This window comes from Aquarana catesbeiana, linkage group LG03 (assembly GCF_042186555.1).
Source record: "Aquarana catesbeiana isolate 2022-GZ linkage group LG03, ASM4218655v1, whole genome shotgun sequence".
Lineage (NCBI taxonomy): Eukaryota > Metazoa > Chordata > Amphibia > Anura > Ranidae > Aquarana > Aquarana catesbeiana.
Genome location: NC_133326.1, coordinates 153870321 through 153894382, shown reverse-complemented (window position 1 = coordinate 153894382; position 24062 = coordinate 153870321). Strand labels below are relative to the sequence as shown.

The following is a 24062-nucleotide window of genomic DNA, read 5'->3' as shown; positions in this document are numbered from 1 at the left end:
GGTTAAGGTTTGACATGTTGGGTATCTATTTACTCAGTGCAACCTTGTCATTTAAATTTTACCAAATTTGGGTAGCTTATTGCGTTTGTTTGCCTTAAAATTCACTTTAGTGTGTTTTTAACCTTTGCTTTAATAACATGTGACATACAAAATTGCAGTTACCACTATTTTAGTCTTTAGGGTGACTGCTTTCAGAAAATATATAATGTTTGCTGGTTTTGTGTAATCTTCAGACGTAAAAAGATTTTTTAACGTGTGCAAAAAAAAGCAAAAACAGCTGTGGCAGCAAAAAGGTTCCATGCTCTTCCCCATGCTGGAGTGCCCAGGCCAGAATGGTCTAGAATAGGAGGGCAGGTATGGTCACTGAGAAAGCCTCCATGAGTACATGTGGTGACAATTATTTGAAGTCATTTTTGTTATATGTCATATTCAGAGAGTATCTTTCCCTCAAGACAGGAAAATCACTTGTGAAAAGACAAAAGTTTACAATAAAGTTCTTGCTGGGCCCAGCTATAGCTCATGCGCGCGCAGTTGTCTACTCGCTCTGCCACTTGCTGATTTTGTAGGTATATGATCAGAATATATAATTTTGCCAGAAAGAAAGATGGCCGCCCGGTTATCCTAGTCTATGTTTCCGTGCTCTTCCCCCTCAGACATGCACACATAAGGCAGTCTTGCTGTAGCCGCGGGAGCGCGCTGGAGTTGGTCTTGGCAGTATGATGGGAAGTTGAGAGCAGGTAAGAGGGAGAGCGAGGTGTTCGGGGTTGGGCGGCACGGATTAGTAGAGGCTCCACATGTGATACCTCTATGTCTAGATGTCTGTCTGCTGCTACGAGGAGGTCACTAAACGTGACAACATAGTGGGGGCTAGGACTCCGGCTCTTCATATAGGGGGAGTCATTGGGCACCTTACACGCTGCACCCTACTTCTGTGTGCGCACGTTACACCCCTACTTCTGTGTGCGCACGTTACACCCCCTACTTCTGTGTGCACGTTACACCCCCTACTTCTGTGTGTGCACGTTACACCTCCCACTTCTGTGTGCGCACGTTACACCCCCCACTTCTGTGTGCGCACGTTACACCCCCCACTTCTGTGTGCGCACGTTACACCCCCCACTTCTGTGTGCGCACGTTACACCCCCCACTTCTGTGTGCGCACGTTACACCCCCCACTTCTGTGTGCGCACGTTGCACCCCCCACTTCTGTGTGCGCACGTTGCACCCCCCACTTCTGTGTGCGCACGTTGCACCCCCCACTTCTGTGTGCGCACGTTGCACCCCCCCACTTCTGTGTGCGCACGTTGCACCCCCCCACTTCTGTGTGTGTGTGTGCGCGCGCGTTACACCCATCTTCTGTGTGTGTACACGTTGCATTCTACACCCCGCATCTGTGCGCGTTACACCATACACCCTACTTCTGTGTGTGTGTGTGCGCGCGCAGGCGTTACACCCTACTTCTCTGTGTGTGTGTGTAGGCGTTACACCCTACTTCTCTGTGTGTGTGTGTAGGCGTTACACCCTACTTCTGTGTGTGTGTGTGTGCGCGCGCAGGCGTTACACCCTACTGTCTGTCTGTCTGTCTGTGTGTGTGTGTGCGCGCGCAGGCGTTACACCCTACTGTCTGTCTGTCTGTGTGTGTGTGTGTGTGTGCGCGCGCAGGCGTTACACCCTACTGTCTGTCTGTCTGTGTGTGTGTGTGTGTGCGCGTGCAGGCATTACACGCTACTTCTGTGTGTGTGTGCGTGTGTGTGTGTGCGCGCACAGGCGTTACACCCTACTTCTGTGTGTGTGTGTGTGTGTGTGTGTGTGCGCGCGCAGGCGTTACACCCTACTTGTGTGTGTGCGCGCGCGCAGGCGTTACACCCTACTTCTGTGTGCGCGCGCGCAGGCGTTACACCCTACTTCTGTGTGCGCGCGCGCAGGCGTTACACCCTACTTCTGTGTGCGTGCGCAGGCGTTACACCCTACTTCTGTGTGCGCGCGCAGGCGTTACACCCTACTTCTGTGTGCGCGCGCAGGCGTTACACCCTACTTCTGTGTGTGTGCGCGCACGGGGGGGGGGGGGGGTGTTCTGTGCAAAACCCTGGACCCAAACATTCGATGTTTTGTTCCGCAAGGCAAGGTGCTCCATCATGCTGCAAAAGGCATTGTTTGCCACCAAACTGTTGGTCAGATGTCTTTATGAACCCTACAGTTCTACCTTTCACACATAAATGTTCTCTGGTATGTATATGGGAAAACTGTTTGCAGACTTGCACTATGCACATTATATGCACTTTGCCCCTATTTATTGCAGGTGGAAAAAAATCTCCTTGATAAGTTATACAAACTCTTTATGTTGACTATATCTGGCATCAGTTGTAAAATGTGGGTCAATTAGATGATTGGGTCAGAACAAAATCTAGAACAATAGGGAGACCAGGGCCCTATTCTTCCAAAATCTTCCACGCTCTAGCATGGCTGTGATCGACTGGTAGATTGCAATCGATCTGTTGCCGACTTGAATTCTAAATCTTCCCTTCTCCGTCCATAACAAACAAAAAAAAAAGTTTAGGCTATAGATAAACTTTAAATTTGTAAGGTATTCTCATAAGAAGCTATAGGACTGATCCATTAAAACTGAAAAAAAGAAATGGCATACTATTGCAGTTGAAACCCACAGCATCTAATCAAAATCGTATTGGTTTCCTGAAAAACACAGTGAAATCTGATTGGTTCCTATCAAAGTCCAGTTCTCTGCTTACTTTTCATTCTCCTTTTTTACATTTTTAGGCCTCATGCACACTGCAAGTGTGTGTGTGTGTGGTTTTTTTTTTTTTTTCTTTTTTTTCTGCCGCTAAATGCCCCTGCATGTTAGCCTATGCGTCCATGCTTTTGGCAGAATAAAACGCTTGATACACCCAAATGCACCCAATAGCCAGTGAAATGAATTGATCCCCAAGTGCCTGGCACGTCTAAACACATGTCGGTGTTTTTTTTTTTTTTTTTTTTTTTTTTTTTTTTGCCAAAACTCTACTGCCAGGAAGAAAATTTAGCAATACAGGGAAGTCCAGTGTGCATGAAGCTTTAATGTAATGGTAAGACTCTGGAGCAGACATTATTATACAGCAATTTATACAAACCTTTTTGGATGAGGACAGTGTGCAGCTCCAGCAATAGATAAGGGCCCCGGATGAGAATGCTAAAGTGCATACCCAAAACAACACACACGCCCCAGCAATAGATTGCACACTTCCCTGCCAGCCTACGATGTGTGCTGCAGTTCATCCAAACCCGTTGGCTGCAGAAGGCTTCTGTGTATTTTAAGCACAGCTCTCTGCTGAATCCTGTCCTGCCTGCAAATGGGGCTCCACTGTAGTGTCAAGCTCTGGTTTGCACAGACTGGCATCGGCAGCATATGTGCAGCAATCCTTCATGACCATGATCTGCATTGTCCTAGCCTTCCACTGGCCCCAGAACAAGGGCAAAGATGCAAGGCTGCTACAAGCCAGCCCCGGCTGCTGCCCTGTACTAGTTTGCAAGCTGGCACCTGATGTGCATCACTGTCCTGGGACTGTCAGGTAGCCAGAGATGGTCAGAAGGACTTCCTCCATCTGCTCCAACAGCTAAAGTCTAGCTGTCATAGCGGATGGGGAACCACAGCCTGGTGGTTGAAAACCACATATTTAAAATAAAAAAAAAAAAAAATGGATTGGGGTCAAATCAGATGGTTCACTTGTTCTAGGTAGAAACCATTGCAAAAGTTATCTTTCTGTGTATTATAGGCCAGCTATGCCACATCTTGAGGTTGAAAAAACCTCTAGTTGGTGAGATTTGATACGCGTTAGTTGGTTCCTTTGCCACCTGATGCAAGGTTTTAACCACTTGACCTCAGGCCTTTTTCTGACACTTTTGTTTACATGTAGAAATGTGTATTTTTTGCTAGAAAATCAGTTAGAACACCTAAATATTATTATTATTATTATTATTATTATTATTACAGGCTCTAGAGCAGTGATGGCGAACCTTGGCACCCCAGATGTTTTGGAACTACATTTCCCACAATGCTCAACTACACTGCAGAGTGCATGAGCATCATGGGAAATGTAGCTCCAAAACATCTGGGGTTCCAAGGTTCGCCATCACTGCTCTAGAGCATAAAATTGTGGACTTTGCAATTTTTATATGTCACACGGTATTTGCGCAGCGTTTTTTAGGAATACTTGGTCTGTGTGAAAGTTAGTCTACAAGCTATGGTGCCAATCACTGAAAATTGATCACACCTGAAGTACTGATGGCCTAGCTCATTTCTTGAGACCCTAATAAGCCAGGACAGTACAAATACCCCCCCCCCCCCCAAATGACCCCTTTTTGGAAAGTAGACATTCAAAGGTATTTAGAAAGAGGCATGGTGAGTTTTTGAAGGTGTAATTTTTTTCTTTTTTCACAAAAGTGTCATATTATCAGGTTATTTCTCACACACAGCATATGCATACCACAAATTACACCCCAAAATACATTCTACTACTCCTCCTGAGTATGGCGATACCACATGTGTGAGACTTTTACACACCGTGGCCACATACAGAGGCCCAACATGCAGGGAACACCATCAGGCGTTCTAGGAGCATAAATTACACATCTAATTTCTTGACTACCTCTTGCACTTTTGAAGGCCTTGGAGCACCAGGACAATAAAAACGCCCCAAAAAATTACCCCATTATGGAAGAAAACACCCCAACGTATAATCTATGAGGCATATCGAGTCTTTTGAACATGTAATTTTTTTTTCTACAAGTTTTTGGAAAATGTGAAAAAATGAAAATTCATATAATTTTTTTTTTTTTTTTTTTTTTTTTTTTTTTTTTACAGAGTTGTCCCTCTTTACAATATTTCTAACACAGCATGCACATGGCAAAAATGACACCCCAAAATAGATTCTCCTACTCCTCCCGAGTATAACGATACCACGTGTGAGACTTTTACACAGCCTGGCCACATACAGAGGTCCAACATGCAGGGAGCATCATCAGGCGTTTTAGGGGCATAAATTTCAAATCTAATTTGACTACCTATTACACTTTGAGGCACTGTAGTGGCATGGAAGAGCCTAGGATGGGGATGGCTAAGGATGGTTGAGCCATGAGTATGGATGGGATGGCTGGGTCGGGTATGGCTGAGTGTGGATGGGATGGCTGGGTATGACTGAGTGTGGCTGGATGAGTATTGCTGGGATGGAGGGATTAGTGCAGGAATGGGCACAGATTAGCGCTGTGGGCACTACACATCCAGCCCACAGCGCTGCAGCACTTGATCTCTCCCCTCTCCGCTCACACTGTACCAATCGGTACAGAGAGGGGCGAGATGAACCGGACATGACGCTGGTTTGTTTACAAGTGATCGCTCTGTCACTTGACGGATCGATCACGTGGTAAATGGCCACTATCAGCGGGCATTTACCGTCATCCGTGATGCGGTCACGGATATTCCCGGGTGCACGCCCAGGGGCCCCACGGGAGCAAGATTCTAGGAGGGCGTCCAGAATAAGCCGACCGAGCTGCCGATGTCTTTAGGCTATGGCCTGGTCGGCATGTGGTTAAAGGATCTCTGCATGGTACAATGCAGGGGACTTGCTGCTTTGGAAACAGTCTGCCAGACGCAGGGCAGGCTAGTTTAGCAGTGCAGTGGCGGTCAGAGGAGTCTCACCAGCCTGCCTACGTTCTCTTCTATGGAACTTGAGGACAGGACTGCGGATGGAGCACCTGCTCGAGTTGAGCCAGCGGTGGCGTGTGGGTCCAATACTGCCCCCAAGGTAAGCCCTTGTCTGTGGATAAAGAGCTATTGCTGCGAATGGGTCTGTATAAGCCTTTTCTATGGTTTGTTTTCTGTTTTTGTTGTTGTGTTTTTTTTTTTTTTTTTTTTTTTTTCTAGGGTGACAAACCTGTAAGGAAAACATGTGGGAACTGTAGAGCCAGGCTTTCTGATAGTTGTAAGAAACTATTTTGTGAGGATTGTATTCCGTCAAAGGCAGGCTCTGGGTCTACTGCCTCAGTTAATAACTTCTATGAAAAGTAGTGGCCTCTTTTGGGTCCTTTAATGACAGAGTAGCCGGGCTTCCACTTCTAAACCTGTGACTCAGGAGCCTTCAGTCTCAGCTAGGGCTCTACCTCTTTTTAGTATCAAAGACCAGTAGTTCAAGTAATGTTTCTGTCCTGGAAGGTGAGAATCCGGTATCTACGTCTGATGAGTCTGCATTAGAGGATGAAGATACTGGTAGCACAACTAGGTATCCTTTTCCAGTTGAAGATATTGACAAACTATTAAAGTCAATATATACTTCTGAACAGATTGAGATGCCTGAGCAAGCCCAATCTGTTCAGGATAAAATGTACAGAGGTCTGCAAGGATAGGGAAAACTAGGTCTTTTCCTGTGCATCATTCACTCAAGGACATGATCCTTTGAGTGGAAAGATCCTGAAAAAAGGTTGTTCCAGTCTAGAGGACACAAGAGAAGGTTTCCCTTTCAGTCCGATTTTTGCAGAAGTTTTTTTTTCAAATGTTCTAGATTGGATGCTCCTATGTCACAAGTATCTAAAGTCAGATCTTTCATTTTGAGTACTCTGGAGTCCTTAAGGATCAGATGGATAGGAAGGCCGACTCTTTATTATGTAAAGCCTGGGATGCGTGGCCCTTTTCTTTAGGACCAGCTGTAGCGTCCACCTGTATTGCTAGGAATTTAGATGTGTGGGTCCAAAGTCTGGATGGCCTCCTCTGTGCCGACACCCCCATAGAGGAGATCAGGGATTCTCTACCCCTTATTGCCAAGTCGGTTGCTTTTTTGACTGATGCGGCAGCAGATTCTGTAAAATCTGTGGCCAGAACTTCAGCACTCATTAATTCTGCTAGATGGGCCATCTGGCTGAAATCTTGGGAAGGTGATCTTGCCTCCAAGAATAAACTCTGCGGCATACCCTTTGAGGACAAATTCTTATTCGGTTCTTCCTTAGAGGAAGTCCTAGCTCGTTCCTCCAAGAAGAGTAAACCATTTCCATCTTCTCAAAATAATGAGCCCCAGAATAAGAGGCCTTTTTCATAGCTTTCAGAACAAAGTAAATTTTAAGGCCAACAGGCAAAGAAGTGGCCATTTAACAAAGACCAGCAAAAAAGGGGGGCACTCTTTGCTCCTTCAGACCAAAAATATCCAGTGATGCCAGAGTGGGGGTAGGAGGAAGATTGTCCCATTTCATCAAGGAATGGGCAGAGATTTCCAGCAATCATTTTTATCTTCCAAATGATAGAGGTTACAGGTTGGAATTCAAAAGCTCCCCACGCCAGAGTTTTTTTTCTTACCCATCTGCCGAGGGACTGAGAGAGACGACAGGCCATGGTGAATCTGATTGCAATGTGGGAAACGGAGGGTGTTATTTCTCCCGTTCCGGAAGATCAAAAATTCCGAGGATTTTCTTGCGTCTTTCTGATAAGGAAGGCTTCCAGCAGGTTTTGGATGGTCTTTAATTTAAGCGTCCTGAACAGATTCATAGTCTACAGACGATTCTGGATGGAAAATATTTATTCTGTAAGGAATCTGTTATTGCCAGGAGTGTTCATGGTAACCCTGGATCTTCAGGATGCTTATCTTCATGTACCAATCTGCCAGAGTCATCAAAAGTTCCTCAGATTTGTAGTTCTCATGGAGAACAGTCCAAGTCATTGGCAGTTCAGAGCCCTCCCTTTTGGTCTCTCGGCAGCACCAAGGATTTTCACGAAAATCATGGCCGAAGTCATGGCCTATTTTTGGATACAGAGGGTATTGTTCCATATTTGCCCGAGAGAAAGAGCCTTGTTCAGGATCTACAATTGATCTTACGGACCTTTCAGAAATTGGGGTGGAAGGTCAATCAGCACAAGTCTTGCCTGGTTCCCTCCCAAAGCATGCCCTTTTTGGGTTATCTAATAGACACTGTTGCCCAAAAGATTTTTCTTCCGGAAGAAAAGATTTTAAAGATTCTTCTCTCCGTGCAGAGCTTCGGGTTGCTCCCGCAGGCCTCCCTTCGTCAGATCATGTAGTTATTGGGCTTAATGACTGCAGCCATTCCGGGGGTGCCATGGGCCCAATTGCATTCTAGGCCCCTTCAGGAGTTTCTTCTGCGTCATTGGGATCTCAGAAAATGCTCTTTGAATCAGCTCATACAGCTTCAAAGAGAAGATGTACTCATTCTGTCCTGGTGGGAACATCTGCAGGGAGGGAAGGACTGGGAACAGAATTCCCTAATGAAAATTACTATAGATGCCAGTCTGTGGGGCCAGGGAGCTCACTCAGGGGACTGGCAAGCCCAGGGAGTGTGGCTGCCGGAGAAGACATGCCACTCATCGAATTTCAGAGAACTGTTAGCAGTGGGGAAGGCTTTAGTTGCTTTGAAGGAGAGGGTCGATTCAAAGCACCTGGGTGTTTTTTTTTTTTTTTTTTTTTTTTTTTTTTTTTTTTTTCCAGACCATGCCAGGACCGTGGCATACCTAAACAAGCAAGGGGGCATATGCTTGGATACTCTTCTATGCATCCAGGCTCAACAAGAAACGACCGGATTTCTTCTCGCTGGAAAGAGAGATGGAGTCCTTAGGGACAGATGCGCTCTCCTTCCCATGGAGTGTCACTGTAGCCTACGCCTTCCCTCCATTTCCTCTTACCGCTGGTAGTTTGGAAGATTGTTCAAGCAGAAATGATCATGATTGCCCCTTGGTGGCACAGGAGGAGTTGGCTCTCCTCGCTGAGAGCTCTCTCAATAGAACACCCCCTGGCCCCTGCCAGAGCAAAGGGATCTTCTCCGTCAGGGGCCGGTGCTCCATCCAAACCCTCCGACCTTCCATTTGACAGCCTGGAGGCTGAGCGGCGCAACCTACAGCTAAGGGGATGTTCAGAAGGTTATTGAGACTATCCTGAACAGCCATAAGTTTGTCACAAGAAAGATCTATTGGTAGTTTGTTTCCTGGCAGAAGAAGACTGGAATAGATTCTTCTTCTACTCTCTGTGTATTCGATTTTTTTTAAAGAGGGGAGTGGAGAAAGGACTTTGTCAGCACCCTTAGGATTCAGGTTGCTGCCCTGTGTTTTTCTGCAAAAAAAAAAAAAAGACTAGCTGAGGACCCTTTAGTCAGGAGAATTCTTTCAGCCAGAACTAGGCACATACACCCATGGCTGTTAAACAGATTCCTACCTGGGATCTGTCGTTAGTATTAAATGCTCTGACTAGGGCTCCTTTTGAGCCATTGCATGAGCCTCTCTGAAATTGATTTCCTTAATGATTACCTTTCTTTTAGCTATAACGTCAGGGAGAAGGATTTCTGATCTAGAGTCCCTATGTCCGATCCTTTGTACTTACCCAAAGTTTCTTCCTGCTTTCACAGGTCCCAGGAGGTAGTTCTTCCTAGTTTTTGTTCCTCCCCCAAGAATGCGGAAGAGGAAAGATTTAGTTTTTTGAATGTTAAAAGATGCCTTCTGCTTTATCTAGAAAGGTCTAGTGAGTTTAGGGATCCTCCCAACTCTTAGTGTTGTTCAGTGGCCCCAAGAAGGGGACCAAGTGTCTAAAAGTTAAATATTCAAATGGATTAGGAAAGCAGTTTGTGAAGCTTACAGAGCATCTTTGGCCGCGTTGTGGGCAGAAAGAGTGGGAGCATCATGGGAAGAAATTTCTAAAGCTGTCTGGTCCTCCTCATGCGTTCATCAAGCATATTAGAGTCCAGATGCTCTCCAGCCAGGAACTCTCCTTTGGTAGGAAAGTGCTTCAGGCTGTCGTCCCTCCCTAAGGTATAGAATCTTGCTTATCCTCTCAAGTAGCTGTCCTGAAAGATGAGGGGGGAAAAACCCCTTTGGACTTGTTGGTAACGGTATTTCCATGACTCTTCCAGGACAGCGTCTGTAGTCATTGGTCTATTTTTGTTTACCTGGTGGTGTTTTAGTGAGTTTGTTATTCCTCTGCCGAGTGTGTTTGTTTTTGGCAGAGGTTTACTTGATCTTCTAACAACTGAGGGTCAGAGGAGAGGGAGGGGCCTTTTAAATTGTGTCTGGTTTGTGTTTCCTGTAGAGGGCGGAGCCAATCATCTCTCAAGTAGCTGTCCTGGAAGATTCATGGAAATGCTGTTACCGGTAAGTCTAATGCTGCGTACACGATCTGATTTTCCGACGGGAAATGTTGGATGTGGGCTTGTTGGCAGTAAGTCCGACCGTGTGTATGCTCCATCAGACATTTGTTATCGGACTTTCCCCAAATTTCCTGCCAACAAATGTTTGTTGTTGGACTTTCCGATCATGTGTACACAAGTCCGTCGCACAAAAGTTCACGCATGCTCATCAAGGATGAGCTGGAATCGCTCTTGTAAACTGGCGTTCGTAATGGCGATATCATGTACGTCACTACATTCGTAATTGTTGGCCAACATTTGTGTGACCGTGTCTATGCAAGACAAGTTGGTGCCAACACCCTTCGAACAAAAATCCACAGTTTTGTTGTCGGAAAGTCTGATCGTGTGTACATGGCATTATGGGGTTTTTTTGTAAGATCTAAAATGTTAAGCCGAGTAAATAGATACCAAACATGTCATGCTTTAAAATTGTGTGCCCCCGTGCAACAACAAATGATTTAAGCCTCGTAAACACAGTACGATTGTTGGTAGGGGATTGTCTGACAGACTGTTGCCCTAAAATCTTACCGTTAGTACGCTCCTTTTGACAATTGTTGTCCAACTTTCGGCCAACGACATTAGATTTTCGTATGGTCAGTACACAAATCCATTATACAAGTTGAAATTCCAAACACTCATGCTCATCAAACCCAAAATTAGCAGAAGGGGCCCAAAGGTTGGCATGTGTGTGGCACGACAATTGTGTAATGTTAGTATGCAAGGCTAGATTCTGGCACACGCCCTTTTGAAAAAAATCAGACGCTCTGTTGGCCAACAATCGTACCGTTTGTACGAGGCTTTAAGCTGGATACACAAGATACAACTTTTGTTGTTAGATTTCCTTTAGATTTACCTTTTACTACTGTATGTATGCCTGATTGCATACAAATTGAAAATGGTAAAGTTTGACCTAATAGAATGGTTTTGGTAAGTCTAAAGGGGAAAAAAAATCTAAAATGTATAGTGTGTAACTAGCTTTAATGTTTACTATCCATAGGTGACAATTTAAAAGCCTTAAAAAGCCTTTAAAAGGTTATCACTTTAGATTTACCTAGGTCTAGTGCTAGAATTACTGCTGCAGGCATCATCCAGGTATAACCACTTTGAAGTCCAGCGACGTACAGGTATGTTGCTGGTCGGCAAGTGGTTCATGAAGGTGAGATGGAATGAGGGGAACAAAGCGTTTTCCGTAGGTACAGCAGCCTGTTCCAATGAATGGGCCTCTGTGCCCACGCAAATGTGGCTGCAGGGAAACCAACATAGTGTTAACCTAGCCTTTGGGGGTTTAAAAAACAGAACATCCACTAGCATTTAAGATGCACAAGCATTGTAATTTGGACTCTCTGTAAGAATGCATGGAAAACAAAGGCAGGTGACATAAACTAAGCTCAAATGTTGAGGAGTCAGCTGGTGACAGTGGTTTCAGGGGATGGGGATGAACAGCAGTAGCGTGTTTTTAAGGGAATTAAAACATGCATTGTTTCATTTAAAATGTGTGGAGACATTTATTGTGTTGCTCTTCATCCTGCTTCTCTGAATAGCTCAAAGCACATCAAGAGTCAGCTTCCCATAGGTTGAGTGTGAGAATGGCAGGTTTTCATTGAAATCAACAATGGAAACCACACTGGGTGGTATACATCTGCCACAATGTTGATTTGCGGCAGAACCCTTGGGGACCACCAACATTTTCTCGTGGTCCGTGGATCACAGGTTGGTGACCGCTGTTCTAGACCTCGCCTAACTGTTACATTGGAATGTAATTGGAATAACTATATTTTTATTTAATTTATGAAAGCATTACAATAGAACAACCTTATCACTATTGTGAAAAAAAATTGTGTATCTATTTTACCTTTGGTAAAAGTGTTATGTTTTACTCTAAGCTGGCCATAGATTTATCGAAGTTCATAAGGCCCCTTTCACACTGGGGTGGTGGGTGCACCGGCGCTATTTTTAGCGGCGCTTTACTGTCAGTTTTGCGGCGCTATTCGGCCACTAGCGGGGTGCTTTCACCCCCCACCAACTAGCAGCCGAGAAAGGGTTAAAACCACCACAAAGCGCTGCTGCAGCAGCAGTATAGCTGCGCTGCCCCATTGATTTCAATGGGCAGGAGCCATTTAGGAGTGTTGTATACAATCCTAGATGCTGCTAGCAGGACTTTTTTTTGCTGTGCTGCTAGCAGGACTTTTTTTTTGCCGTCCTGCTAGCGCACTGCTCTCTCTGGGATTTCACATTGGAGAGACAGCAGCGGCTCTTTCAGGGCGCTTTGCAAGCGCTATTTTTAGCGTTCTAGCGCCTGCAAAGCACCCTAGTGTGAAAGGGGTCTAAGGGACTGGACAAATTTTGATCCACGTGTGGCCTCTCAGACGTCGCTCATTAGTCACACGGCTTGTTGAGTTTCTCGGTCAGCAGCTGCAACCGCTGATCATTGTATTCCGACAGCAGAGAATACCCACTGTAAGAACACAATTGGGGGGGGGGGGGTTGGGTGTTTACTAAAACTGATGCACACTGTAACTGGTGCAGTTGGTTGGTTACTATTAGCTGCACCAGTTTTAGTAAATCTCCCCCAATGTCTCAACAGGGAGAATTCCTGTATCTGCTGACTGAACAAGAAGGGGGTAATCTATGGCCAGCTTTACTTTCTGCCTCTAAAGGATCTGAGGTTGCAATCGAATGACATCCATCTGAGAGATTTTCGTGCCTGGTGTCAGCTTAGCAGACCAGAGGATCTTGTTTCAAGTAGTGCTGTGACATCACTGGAAGGAGTAACTGTGTGGTCTGTTTTGTTATTGACTATTGCAAACATTAGGAAAATCCTTCCTTTCATGAACCTGTACTTGCTATTTGGTGTTGGTGCCAGGCAAAATAGTGTGTGTGTATGTGTAAAGCTGTATATACACTAGTAGGATTTGTTTAGTGTTTCATTTTTAAAATTTACTTTTGTTCAATTTTTTCTTTGTTTGGATCAAATCAACATTCATTTTCTACTGGACTGATGAGAAAACTGGATGGAAATTTTTTCTGAAACTGACAAATTTGTATGTAGTTTTTGTTCAGTAAAGTCCATACACTCCAAAATCAAACGTTAAAAGCAAACTACATTTTGACTTATAAAATATTTGTGAAGTGGAACCTTCAACAACTCCTTTGGGCACTCTATCAGCTTTTGGAGTTTGACCCTCAAAACAATGGTCTGAAGTGCATATTCTTTTATATCTGGGACCAGGCTGTATGCTCACTGATTAGATTCAAGGATATCCAGTCACCCAGGAATGTATCAGACAGCCGAGTTTAGACGCAAGGAAGAGATGTATAGCTCTCCATAATTATAGTTATTTTTAGGTTTCTAGTTCACACCAGATGCAGTTCTGTGTGTTGTGTTTTTTTTTTTTTTTTTTTTTCTGCACTAAAAATGCATGCAGTGTTTTTCATGTATTCCAATGGCTCTAGTTCACACTGGTGCAGAAAAAAAGTAGTGTGCTGCATTTTTTTTTTTTTTTTTTCTGTACAGAACTGTACTGGAACCTAGCAAAGTGTATAAAAGCACTGGAACTGCGTGTGGTGTGAACTGTAAGCAAAAATTGATCCGGAACGTATCCGGAGTGCATTTTTGTGGTATGAATTGGCCCTAAAAATGCATGCACAGTGTTTTTCTATGTATGGCAATGGCTCTAGTTCACGCCAGTGCAGTCAGTTCCAGTCTGTTTTCGGTGCAGAAGCTGACCGCATTGGCCGACTGCTCGCCCCCCCCTCCCATCGCCAGCAACTTGAAACGTCAGTATTTGCTACGGGGTGGTAACGGGTAAAAACAGTTTACATGTTTCGGCCAACGGCCTTCGTCATAACAAAGTGTGGCAAATAAAGATACGACCCGAATGTTTCGAGTTGCTGGCTTCCTATAATTTTCTGCATTTGGTGTAAGCAGACACTGAAAGCTTGAGCACCATTACTTGCAGGACTCCAGATTCTGGATTTACCGGGATCCTGATGTGAGCGCCACTACCTCCCTTTTCTCTCCCGTCTCCCCCCAATTTCTTCTTTCTTCTTTGTTCTTTCTTCTTCTCGTTTGTAATAGGTAGACAAGTCAAATGCCAAGGGGTTGCCCTGCTGAATTCTGAACACAGGAGGTTGGCTGCTGGGCACGGGTGCCATTCAGAGAATGCTTAGCATTTTCCCCTTGAATGCAAAGCATTCTTTGATTGGACCAGGTAGAGAGTGTTACCGCCCTGCATCTCCATGTTGTCCAATCACTGAACGCTTTGCATTCATTGACCAAATGCAAACCAATATCTGAATGGGCCCTTTTCCAAGCGGCTGACCTCCTGTGTTCTGAATGCAGCAGGGAAGCCACTTGGCATGGGACCTGGAAGGTAGTGGAGATCACTGTAATTTGACTTTCAGCTTATAGAGGGATCCCACAGGTATGGTATATGCACAGTTGGTTACATGTAAAAATATCCATACCTGAAATTAAACAGTTGAGAGAACTGGCAAGACACAATATAAAAGCAATAAGGCAAAAAAGAAACCAGTTGGGGAGGACAAAGATGGGCAAGGTGAGAGTCCAGGGTTGCAAGTTTCATGATCTATGAAATAAAGCTAGCGGCATGGGAGAGCAGCAAACCACAAAGGGCCAGAGGATGCAGGATTGAAACCAGACCTCACAATCTATTCATATGTCTGTATGTGTTGTATTGGAAATCAAGGTCAGAAGATGCATCCTTTTTGAACATGAGGTTGGTGTTTCTAAATTTTGGGGATAAAAAAACAAAAAAAAAAACAAAGGGGCAGTGGGAGATTGCATTAAGTGTGTATTCTACTGTCGCCCACATTTTGTATCCCCCTTATATTATACATGTTTTGGACTTGCATCTACAGCTTTCATCCTCCCTATTTGGTGTATGAGCCATGTACAAGTCTGTAGGGAAATCAACATGTTCCAATGGTAACTGTAGTTTGTGCTCTCCACAACCAGCCCCTCCATTTTCATACCTCTCCCACCTTTTTGAACAAGAGAAAGAGGGAGGCCTTGGAAAAGAGAAGACCGTGAAAATGGCATGGCTAAATTGCACTGATTGAGTGGGGGGGGGGGGGGGTGGCGGGGGGGAAATGTCTGTCAAATATCCAGTGTTTAGTGTCTGTGGAAGGAAGAATGCCCTGATGGTGCTCAGTGTTGGGCAGCATGCCTCCCTTCATTGTAGCTAGTTGGAGTAAAATGTGTACTTGGGTAATACTTATCAAAAGTCCCAGAAAGCGATCAATCGCCACTTAGACGGACCTGATGGGGAACTGCCATAATTCAACATGCCACAGGGGACCTTGCGGGCGCTGCAAAATTTCAATCCCTGGCGGTCTATTGTGTTACCAATGTTTGTTTGGTGACTGTGGTCCCAACTGCCTTCAGATCATTCACAATCTCCTCCCATGTAGTTCTGGGCTGATCTCTCACTTTTTCTCATGATCATTCGTACCCCATGAGGCAAAACCTTGCATGGAGCTCAAGACCAAGGGTGATTTTGATGGTTAATTTGTATTTCTTCCATTTGCGAATAATCGCTCTAACAGTTGTCTCCTCATCAAGCTTCTTGTTAATGGTCTTGTAGCCCATTCCAGCCTTGTGCAGGTCTACAATCTTGTTCCGAACCTCCTTTGACAGCTCTTTGGTCTTGCTCATGATGGTGAGGTTTGATTGGAAGAAATGTGGACAGGTGTTGTCCTTAGGAGAACCTTCCTAAATTGACAGGACTAATCTGTGTACCAAATGAGCACATACTGTAGCCAGAATTGTTGGTTGGTAGAGTATCAAATACCTATTTTACTCACTACTGCAACTTAAATTTATAACATTTTGTATCATGTGGTGTGTGTCTTGATTTTTTTGCTTGATATTCTGTGTCTATCATTTAGGCTGCATTCACACCTGAGCGCTTCAAAGTCACACATTTTGCCGTGATTTTGTTCAGGTCACCAATGTAAAAGGCAGAAAAATGCCTGTAATCTGCCCCAAAGAAGTTCATGTTCTTTTTTTGAGCTTATGGCGTTTTTCAGGCGTTTCCTTCAGGTGTGAACAGGTGCCATTGAAATGAATGGGATTTTGCTTGTTGGCCGTTTTTCAGGTGTTTTACAAGCATTTTATGAGCTGTAAACGCTCAGGTGTGAATGCAGCCCAAAGAACAAGATGAAAATTGTAGACCCTTCATTTCTTTGTAAGGGGGCAAACTTGCAAAATCTGCAGGGGATCCAGTAATTGCCACTGTATAAAAACATGTATGTAAAAAATACTTTAGGTTGTCTGGCAAACCTGTATTGCTTTATTTTTATTTGATTGTGGTTTTTATTTTTTTTTTTTTTATTTATTTTGCTGTATTTTTGTTTCTGGTAGCTTTAGGTCTGTTGCAGTTCTTTGGTATATGCTCATAGCTGTTCCTTTTATATTGGGTAATATGTTTATATTTTTGATTATTAACCACTTCAATACCCGGCCATAGTCAAATGACGTCCACAGATGGGATCTCCCATCCTGGGTGGACGTCATGACGGCCTCGGCTTTCTGCCTCTACTGCGGGCCCCCGGGGGCCAGCAGAGCGGCGATCGGGGTACCGTTGTGACCCTCAGGACACAGCCGTTCCCCGATGGGGGTATTGAAGCCGCGAGCGTCGGTAACGGCAATGCAGAGCGGCATTGAGAAGCGGCGTGTATCTTCGGTAACGGCGCTCAGAGCGGTGATCGGGGCTGAGGCTTTTCCCCTGGATACAGCTCAACCCCGATCACTGTAGCCAATGACATGGCTCTTCACCACATGACGGGCTGTGTCCAATCACAGCCGGTCAGTAATGTAAACAGAAACACTGTGTGTAACTGCTGTTGCTGGGCTCTTCTCCTCACACACCGATCCAGTGTGAGGAGAAGAGATCAGCTAACAGTGAGTTACCTATTATACATGTACTACTGTGCCCAGATTTCCCCCCCTAAATAAGGAGTACCTGTCATCAGGAGTACCTGTCATCAGGAGTACCTGTCATCAGGAGTACCTGTCATCAGGAGTACCTGTCATCAGGAGTACCTGTCATCAGGAGTACCTGTCATCAGGAGTACCTGTCACCTCATCACCCGCCACCAGAGTACATACAGCCAGTCAGCCACTATGTCCAGAAAGGTGTACACCCCAGAAGAGGCATACCAAATACTGAGTCTGACCGATGAGAGCAACGGGGAGCTCTCACTGCTCAGTTCAGGTTCTGGTTCGGAATATGAGCCCCCCGAAGGCAGCACATCAGGATCCGAATCAGAGGAGGAAGCAGTCCGTCCAAAAAGACGATGGTCTGAACACCAGGCAGCTACCAGCAGTGCCAGCGGCGGTAGACCCCAGGAGGAGGGGCCCAGTACAAGCGCTGCTAGACCCCAGGAGGAAAGGCCCAGCACAAGTGGACGCCAAAGAAGTAGGGCCCAAACCCATCTTCTAGATTCCTTGGCAAACCCATTGCCTTCTACCACAGGGTCAGCCACGATTTCCCCCCCCCTTTTACAGCACAGCCGGGTGTGCAGGTCAACACTGCAGGTTTTTCACAAATGGATTTTTTTTTAAATGTATTTTTTCCTAACGAATTGATTCAAGGCATCGTGGACCAAACTAATCTCTTTGCCCAACAATTCATTACAACCAACCCCAGCTCCAGCTATGCCTGTCCTTTTGAATGGAGACCCCTAACAGTAGTGGAGCTAAAATAGTTTTTAGGCCTAACCCTCAACATGGGGCTTACAAAAAAAATGAAATTCATAAGTATTGGTCGACCGGACCCATCCACCATATGCCAGTTTTTTCATCAGCCATGTCCAGGTCCCGATATGAAATCATAATGCGCTTCTTGCATTTCAGTGACAACTCACTGCGCCCCCCCCCCCGAAATCACCCAAACTTTGACAAACTATATAAAGTTCGCCCCCTCATTTTTTTTCCCAGAAGTTTGCCGAAGTTTATGTCCCTGACAAAAATATATCTGTGGACGAATCCCTGGTGCATTTCACAGGCCGGCTGGGAATCGAGCAATATATCCCCAGTAAGAGGGCGAGGTACGGCTTGAAGCTTAACAAGCTTTGTGAAAGCGCCACCGGTTATGTGCACTCATTCCGCGTGTACGAAGGCAAAGATTCCCAGCTCCAGCCCCCTGAGTGTCCCTCGTACATGGGAATAAGTGGGAAAATTGTTTGGGAGTTGGCATTCCCACTCCTCCAAAAGGGGTACCATATTTATATGGACCATTATTATACTAGTTTGCCCCTTCTCCGCCACCTATATCTCAAACAAACTTTGGCCTGTGGTACAGCAAGAAAAAACTGAAAGGGCTTCCCACAGCGTCTTGTCACCACGACCGTTCAAAGGGGGGAATCGACAAGCTTGAGGAACGAAGAAGTGTTGGCTGTGAAGTGGAGGGATAGAAAAGATGTGTACATCATGTCCACCATCCACGATGACACCTCGGTGGAACTTCACAGAAGACGCGGTACCGTTCTCAAGCCTACCTGTATCACTGAGTACAATAAATACATGAGGGTGGATTTAAACGATCAGTTGTTGCAGCCCTATCTTTCAACAAGAAAATCCCTATGCTGGTACAAAAAAGTCACAATTTACTTTTTTTCATTTGGCCCTTTTAAATTCTTTTATAATCTACCAAAAATCAACAAACACCCACCACCTTCATAAAGTTTATTGAAGACATTTGTCACTGCCCTGATTTATCAGCAAGTATCCCCCCCCCCAGAAAGCATTCGCTCCGATTCTGTCAGCAGACTACATGAGCGCCATTTCCTGGACCATATTCCACCAACAGGATCCGGAAGACGACGCCAAAAAAAATGTCGGGTGTGCATCAAAAAAGGAATTCAGAAAGATACCAGCTTCCATTGTACCGACTGTCCCTCCCAACCTGGCCTTTGCATCGGAGAATGTTTCAGGCGATATCACACTCTGGAAAATTATTAGCCCATATTTCTAATACTGCCATTTCCCCGTTTTTTAATTCCTGTCCTGAATATTTCCCTTCCTCAACCAACCATATCATTGCCTTCCATGTGAATCGACCCTGGCCTGTTTCTCGACTATGCCTCTACCTACCGTCTGTATTGTTTTTCCGCCATGTTTTTGCCTTTCACGTGAACTGACCCTGGACTGTATCGACTATGCCTCTGCCTACCGTCTATTTCTGCCTTCTACCTGCACTGACCTCGGCCTGTTGACCATGTTTTTGTCTGCCCCTTGGATTGATCTTTTCACCCTGCTACACAGGGGTCTCACATATGTGAGGGGCTCCAGAATAGTGTTCGGAAAACCAGTTTTTGGTTTTCTGTGTTCCCATAACAGGGTCCGGTTGCCCGGAGGCTTCAAAGCGATTTGGGTGGGAGAAGCCTCTACCCCTGTCCCCATTCTTTCCTGACCGATGCCTTAAGCTTGATGGTACTGCCTGCTCCCTGGACAAATACTCTGGCTGTGCTGACCATACCTCTGCCTGCTGCATGTACTAACTATGGACAGTATTCCTGCCTGCTGCATGGACGATCCTTTTGCTGCTGCTGACCACATCCCTGCCTGCTATCTGGACTAATGCTTTGGCTGTGCTGACATCTCTACCTGTACTGACTATTGCTGCCTGTTTTGCTGTCGCTGTCCACGTTCCTGCCTGCTGCCTGAACCGATGCTCTTCTCTGTGGACCACTGCACTACTAAAACTGCAGGTAATCTTTTTCTTTACCCTTTACTCAGCAGAATGTATTTTGGTTTGTAATTGGTATGTACAGTACATGCTATGTGCTTAGAAATATGAAGGGCCTTCAACAATGTGATAGGTTGGCAGGAATTTGTGTGTAATGTATGCTTCTAGAACTGACAGTGCTACTTGGATGTTGGGCCTCTGTATGTGGCCAGACTATGTAAAAGTCTCACACATTTGGTATCACCATACTCAGGAGGAGTAGCAGAATGTATTTTGGGGTGTCCTTATTTGCTATGTACATGCTATGTGTTGGAAATATCTTATGAATGGACAACTTTGTGTAAAAAAAAAAAAAAAAAAAAAAAAAAAAAAAAAAGAAAAAAGTGTTTTATTATTTTTTTTTTCTACAGTTTCCAAAAACTTCGGGAAAATGAACCATTCAAAAGACTAATCATGCCTCATAGATTATACGTTGGGGTGTTAGCTTTCCAAAATGGGGTCATTTTGTGGGCGTTTCCATTGACCTGGTACTCCAGGGCCTTCAGAAATGTGATAGGTTGTCATCAAATGAGATGTGCAATATATGCTCGTAAAACGCCTGACGGTGCTAGTTGGATGTTAGACCTCTGTATGTGGCCAGGCTGTGTAAAAGTCTCACACATGTGGTATCACTATACTCAGGAGGAGTAGCAGAATGTATTTTGGGGTGTCATTGCAAGTATGCATGTGCTGTGTGAGAGAAATAACTTGTTATTATGACAATTTTGTGCAAAAAAAAAAATTTCCAAGAATTGTGGGAAAAAATTACAACTTCAAAAAACTCACCATGCCTCTTACTAAATACCTTGGAATGTCTGCTTTCCAAAAAGGGGTAATTTTGGGGGGTATTTGTACTTTCCTGGCTTGTTAGGGCCTCAAGAAATGAGATAGGCCTTCAGTACATCAGGTGTGATCAGATGTGATCATTTTTTCAGTGATTTGCACCATAGCTTGTAGACTCTATAACTTTCACAGAGACCACATAATATACACTAATTTGGGTTATTTTTACTAAAGATATGTAGCAGTATACATTTTGGCCCAAATTTATGAAGAAAAATTACTTATTTGCAAAATTTTACAATAGAAACTAAAAAAAAGTGTGTTTGTGTTGTTGTGTTAATTTAAAAAAAAAAAAAAAAAAAAAATTCTCTTTTTTCGCTTATATTGCAAAAAATAAAAAAAACAGCAGTGATTAAATACCACCAAAAGAAAGCTATGTTTGTGAGGAAAAAAATGATAAAAATTTGGTTTGGGTACAGTGTAGCATGACTGAGTAACAAAGTGTGAGAGCGCTGAAAGCTAAAAATTGGTCTGGGAAGGAAGGGTGTATAAAAGCCCTGTATTGAAGTGGTTAAACGTACAGTATATAAAGGGGGAGGGTGTTGAATGCATTTAGACAGTAGTACGTAAACCCTTTCACTAAAATCTTATATAAGCTTGTATAGCATATAAACATGTTAAAGGCATTTATAATCACAAAATCTGTAGCTGTCATTTAAAATTTAATACCTGAAGGTCTCTATTCAGGGACTTCCTGTTTTAGGATGAGAGTAGTTTGTCCCAGTCTTCAATTTTTGTTCCCGGGTTGTCACCCTGCTACATGCTGTCCTAACCTACGTTGATGTACCAACACCGTAAGGGGAAAAAAAAAACTAACTCTGAGAAATGTCATGAATCCATCGTCCCCCAGGTAGACAGACATTGACTGCAAAGAGGCTGCTGTAGTCCAGCAGTGTTAGGATTTAACAAAAGATGAAACCACAGAAACCAGATTTTATTAACAATTGTTTGATACATGGTGCGTTAGCTAACTAAAGTTCTGTGTAAGCTGTTGGCGCTATATAAATCCTGAATAACTAAATGCCATTCAGGTAGGGCTTACATGTACTTTATAATTACCATATCTTCATCACTCTAATACAACAAATTCGTTTTTAAAAGTAATTTTATTTTTAAGGAATATCCTTGTCTTGTCATAGTTTGAGCTATTTGTACAGCAGATTTCTGCGCTGCATCCTGAGCAAGCAGAATCACTAAGGCGATTAAATGTCTAAGTTATTAAAGCTGCTTAGAGCCACTTGGAGGCACAGACATTATGACTTTATTTTAAGTATACATTTTTAAGTTTAGATTGTCGATTAGAAAATGTACTGCACTGAAGTGTTATTTTCTTGTACAGGATTTAAATGGTGCCAACAGTTTAAGAAGCGTTTTCATAACAAAAGGGAAGACGGTACAAATATAATTTTAAGGAGAAAGTAAACCCTGGTGGGTTTTTCTTCCCTTCTTCTTCCCTGCAAAGTAAAGGCATATTGTGCTAGTGTTCCATAATGTGCTAGTATGCCTTGCATACTAGCACATTATGTGGCCCTTGCCTGCAAATGAAACCCACTTCTTCCCCGCTGCAGGCCGCATCCATCTTCGCCCACTTTCTTTCGGGGCTGTGGACTCCAGCTATGAGACTGGCCGGAGCCGCGTGACATCACTCCCGTGCAGGGTCACGGCACATGTTCCTGAAGAAACGGCACGGGTGGCCGTTCCTTCAGATCGCATGCGCCGATGACATCAGCAGCGCAGTAATAGAGTAAGAATCTCCTAAACAGCGCATGTTTAGAAGCTATTTACAGTACCTATAGTTAAGCCTTGTTCTATAGGTACAACTTCATTAATACAGTAGGAGTCGGAGGGCCCTGCTCGTTAGAGCTTACAATCTAAGGGAAGGGGGGGAGGGGTAAAGAGATACAGAAGGTAATAACTGTGGGGGATGAGGTAATGGAGAAAAATAGTCTGGTTTTTAGGTGAGGGCAGGGTAGGCCTCTCTGAAGAGAGGGGTTTTCAAGGATTGTCTAAAAGTGGATAGGTTGGGGTAGGGAGTTCTAGAGGATGGTAGAGGCTCGGGAGAAGTCCTGGAGGCAAGCATGGGAGGAGGTAAAAAGGGAGCTAGAGAGCAGGAGGTCTTGGGAGTAACAAAGAGAATACCCTGCGGGCAGAGTTGTGGATGGAGACTATAATATTTGACTGTGCTAGAATACTAAATATGGTTACATATTTTTAATGTACTATATTGGATTCCATATCATCTCTCTCTGCCATACATACGAAGCTTTGCATGAAAAAAATATTGCTAGTTTATTGTGCAGACAAATGAATGTTCCCTTAGCATATCTATGGTCAAAATGTAAAATATTTTATTTTGGCTTCCACAATTATTTCTTACCTACTCCTATTAATCTGGACGATCTTCAATTTTGTAAACTTACTTTATGTAGATCCCACACATTTACTTCTGGGATTCTGTGACCCATATTTGCTATGTCCTATGTAAGCACTGCAGTGTCATGTAATTTGAAGAACCTACTTTCTGGGGTGCTGAGGGAAGAAGTTTTCAGGAGGGGGAGTCAGTACAGACATCGCTGCTTTCAGGCTGCAAGGGGCCAGGGGATATGTAGTCCTTAGAAATCAAAAGCAAAGCAACGGTAAAAGAGAAGCTGCAAAGCATGAAGGGAATCCAGGAAGTTGTGGAAAGAGATGGCCAGCAGATAGGCAGCAGTCACAACATGAAAGGAGATTTTTCAAGTAACATTATATTCGATTGTCAAAAATAACTATTGTTTATATTGGTTTTACAATGCTGGTGTAGTTGTATGCTGTGACCATAGAACTCCTTTTTAAAAACCAGAAGAATTTGGCAACGTTTTGTGCTGGACTAAGGAAGGAGTGCACTAACATTATTTGTACATCCAACACTGACCACTTGATGTGCCAGACATAGAATAACAGGATTGCATGAAAGTGTAAACACTTGCTGGCTAACTTTTGGAGGTTTTGGGTACTGCAATCTCTGCACTTGAGTTTCCTTGTCTGACCCCCTCTCATTGACATTGCAAGTGTATTCCCTTGTTGGGTTTTTCTTTTATATTACATTGCTGATTTTGGTAGAATCTTTCTATTGCTCCGAGTTGAGTGAGACCCCATGGTAAGGATTGCAGAGAGAGTACTGAAGGGAAATATCAGAAGCCAGTTTGACTACCCATACCTAATCCAAAGGAACCCTGGTTTGACTGCTCTACAAATACAGTAGCTTGACGTAAGGCAGGTCAGATGAACCACCCTTGAGATGGCCATCTTTTAATCTGCAAATAAGGTCAT

General features: G+C 44.2%; 1 protein-coding gene across 1 annotated transcript in view; it reads left to right on the top strand.

Annotated features, from left to right (window-relative positions):
* Positions 1-591: 591 nt before the first annotated feature.
* The window catches only part of MEST (mesoderm specific transcript), a 74061-nt gene continuing 50590 nt past the window's right edge, over positions 592-24062 (top strand). Inside the window, exon 1 of the mRNA XM_073619426.1 lies at positions 592-737. The gene's annotated coding sequence lies outside the window, so the exon portion shown is untranslated. The remainder of the gene's footprint in view (positions 738-24062) is intronic.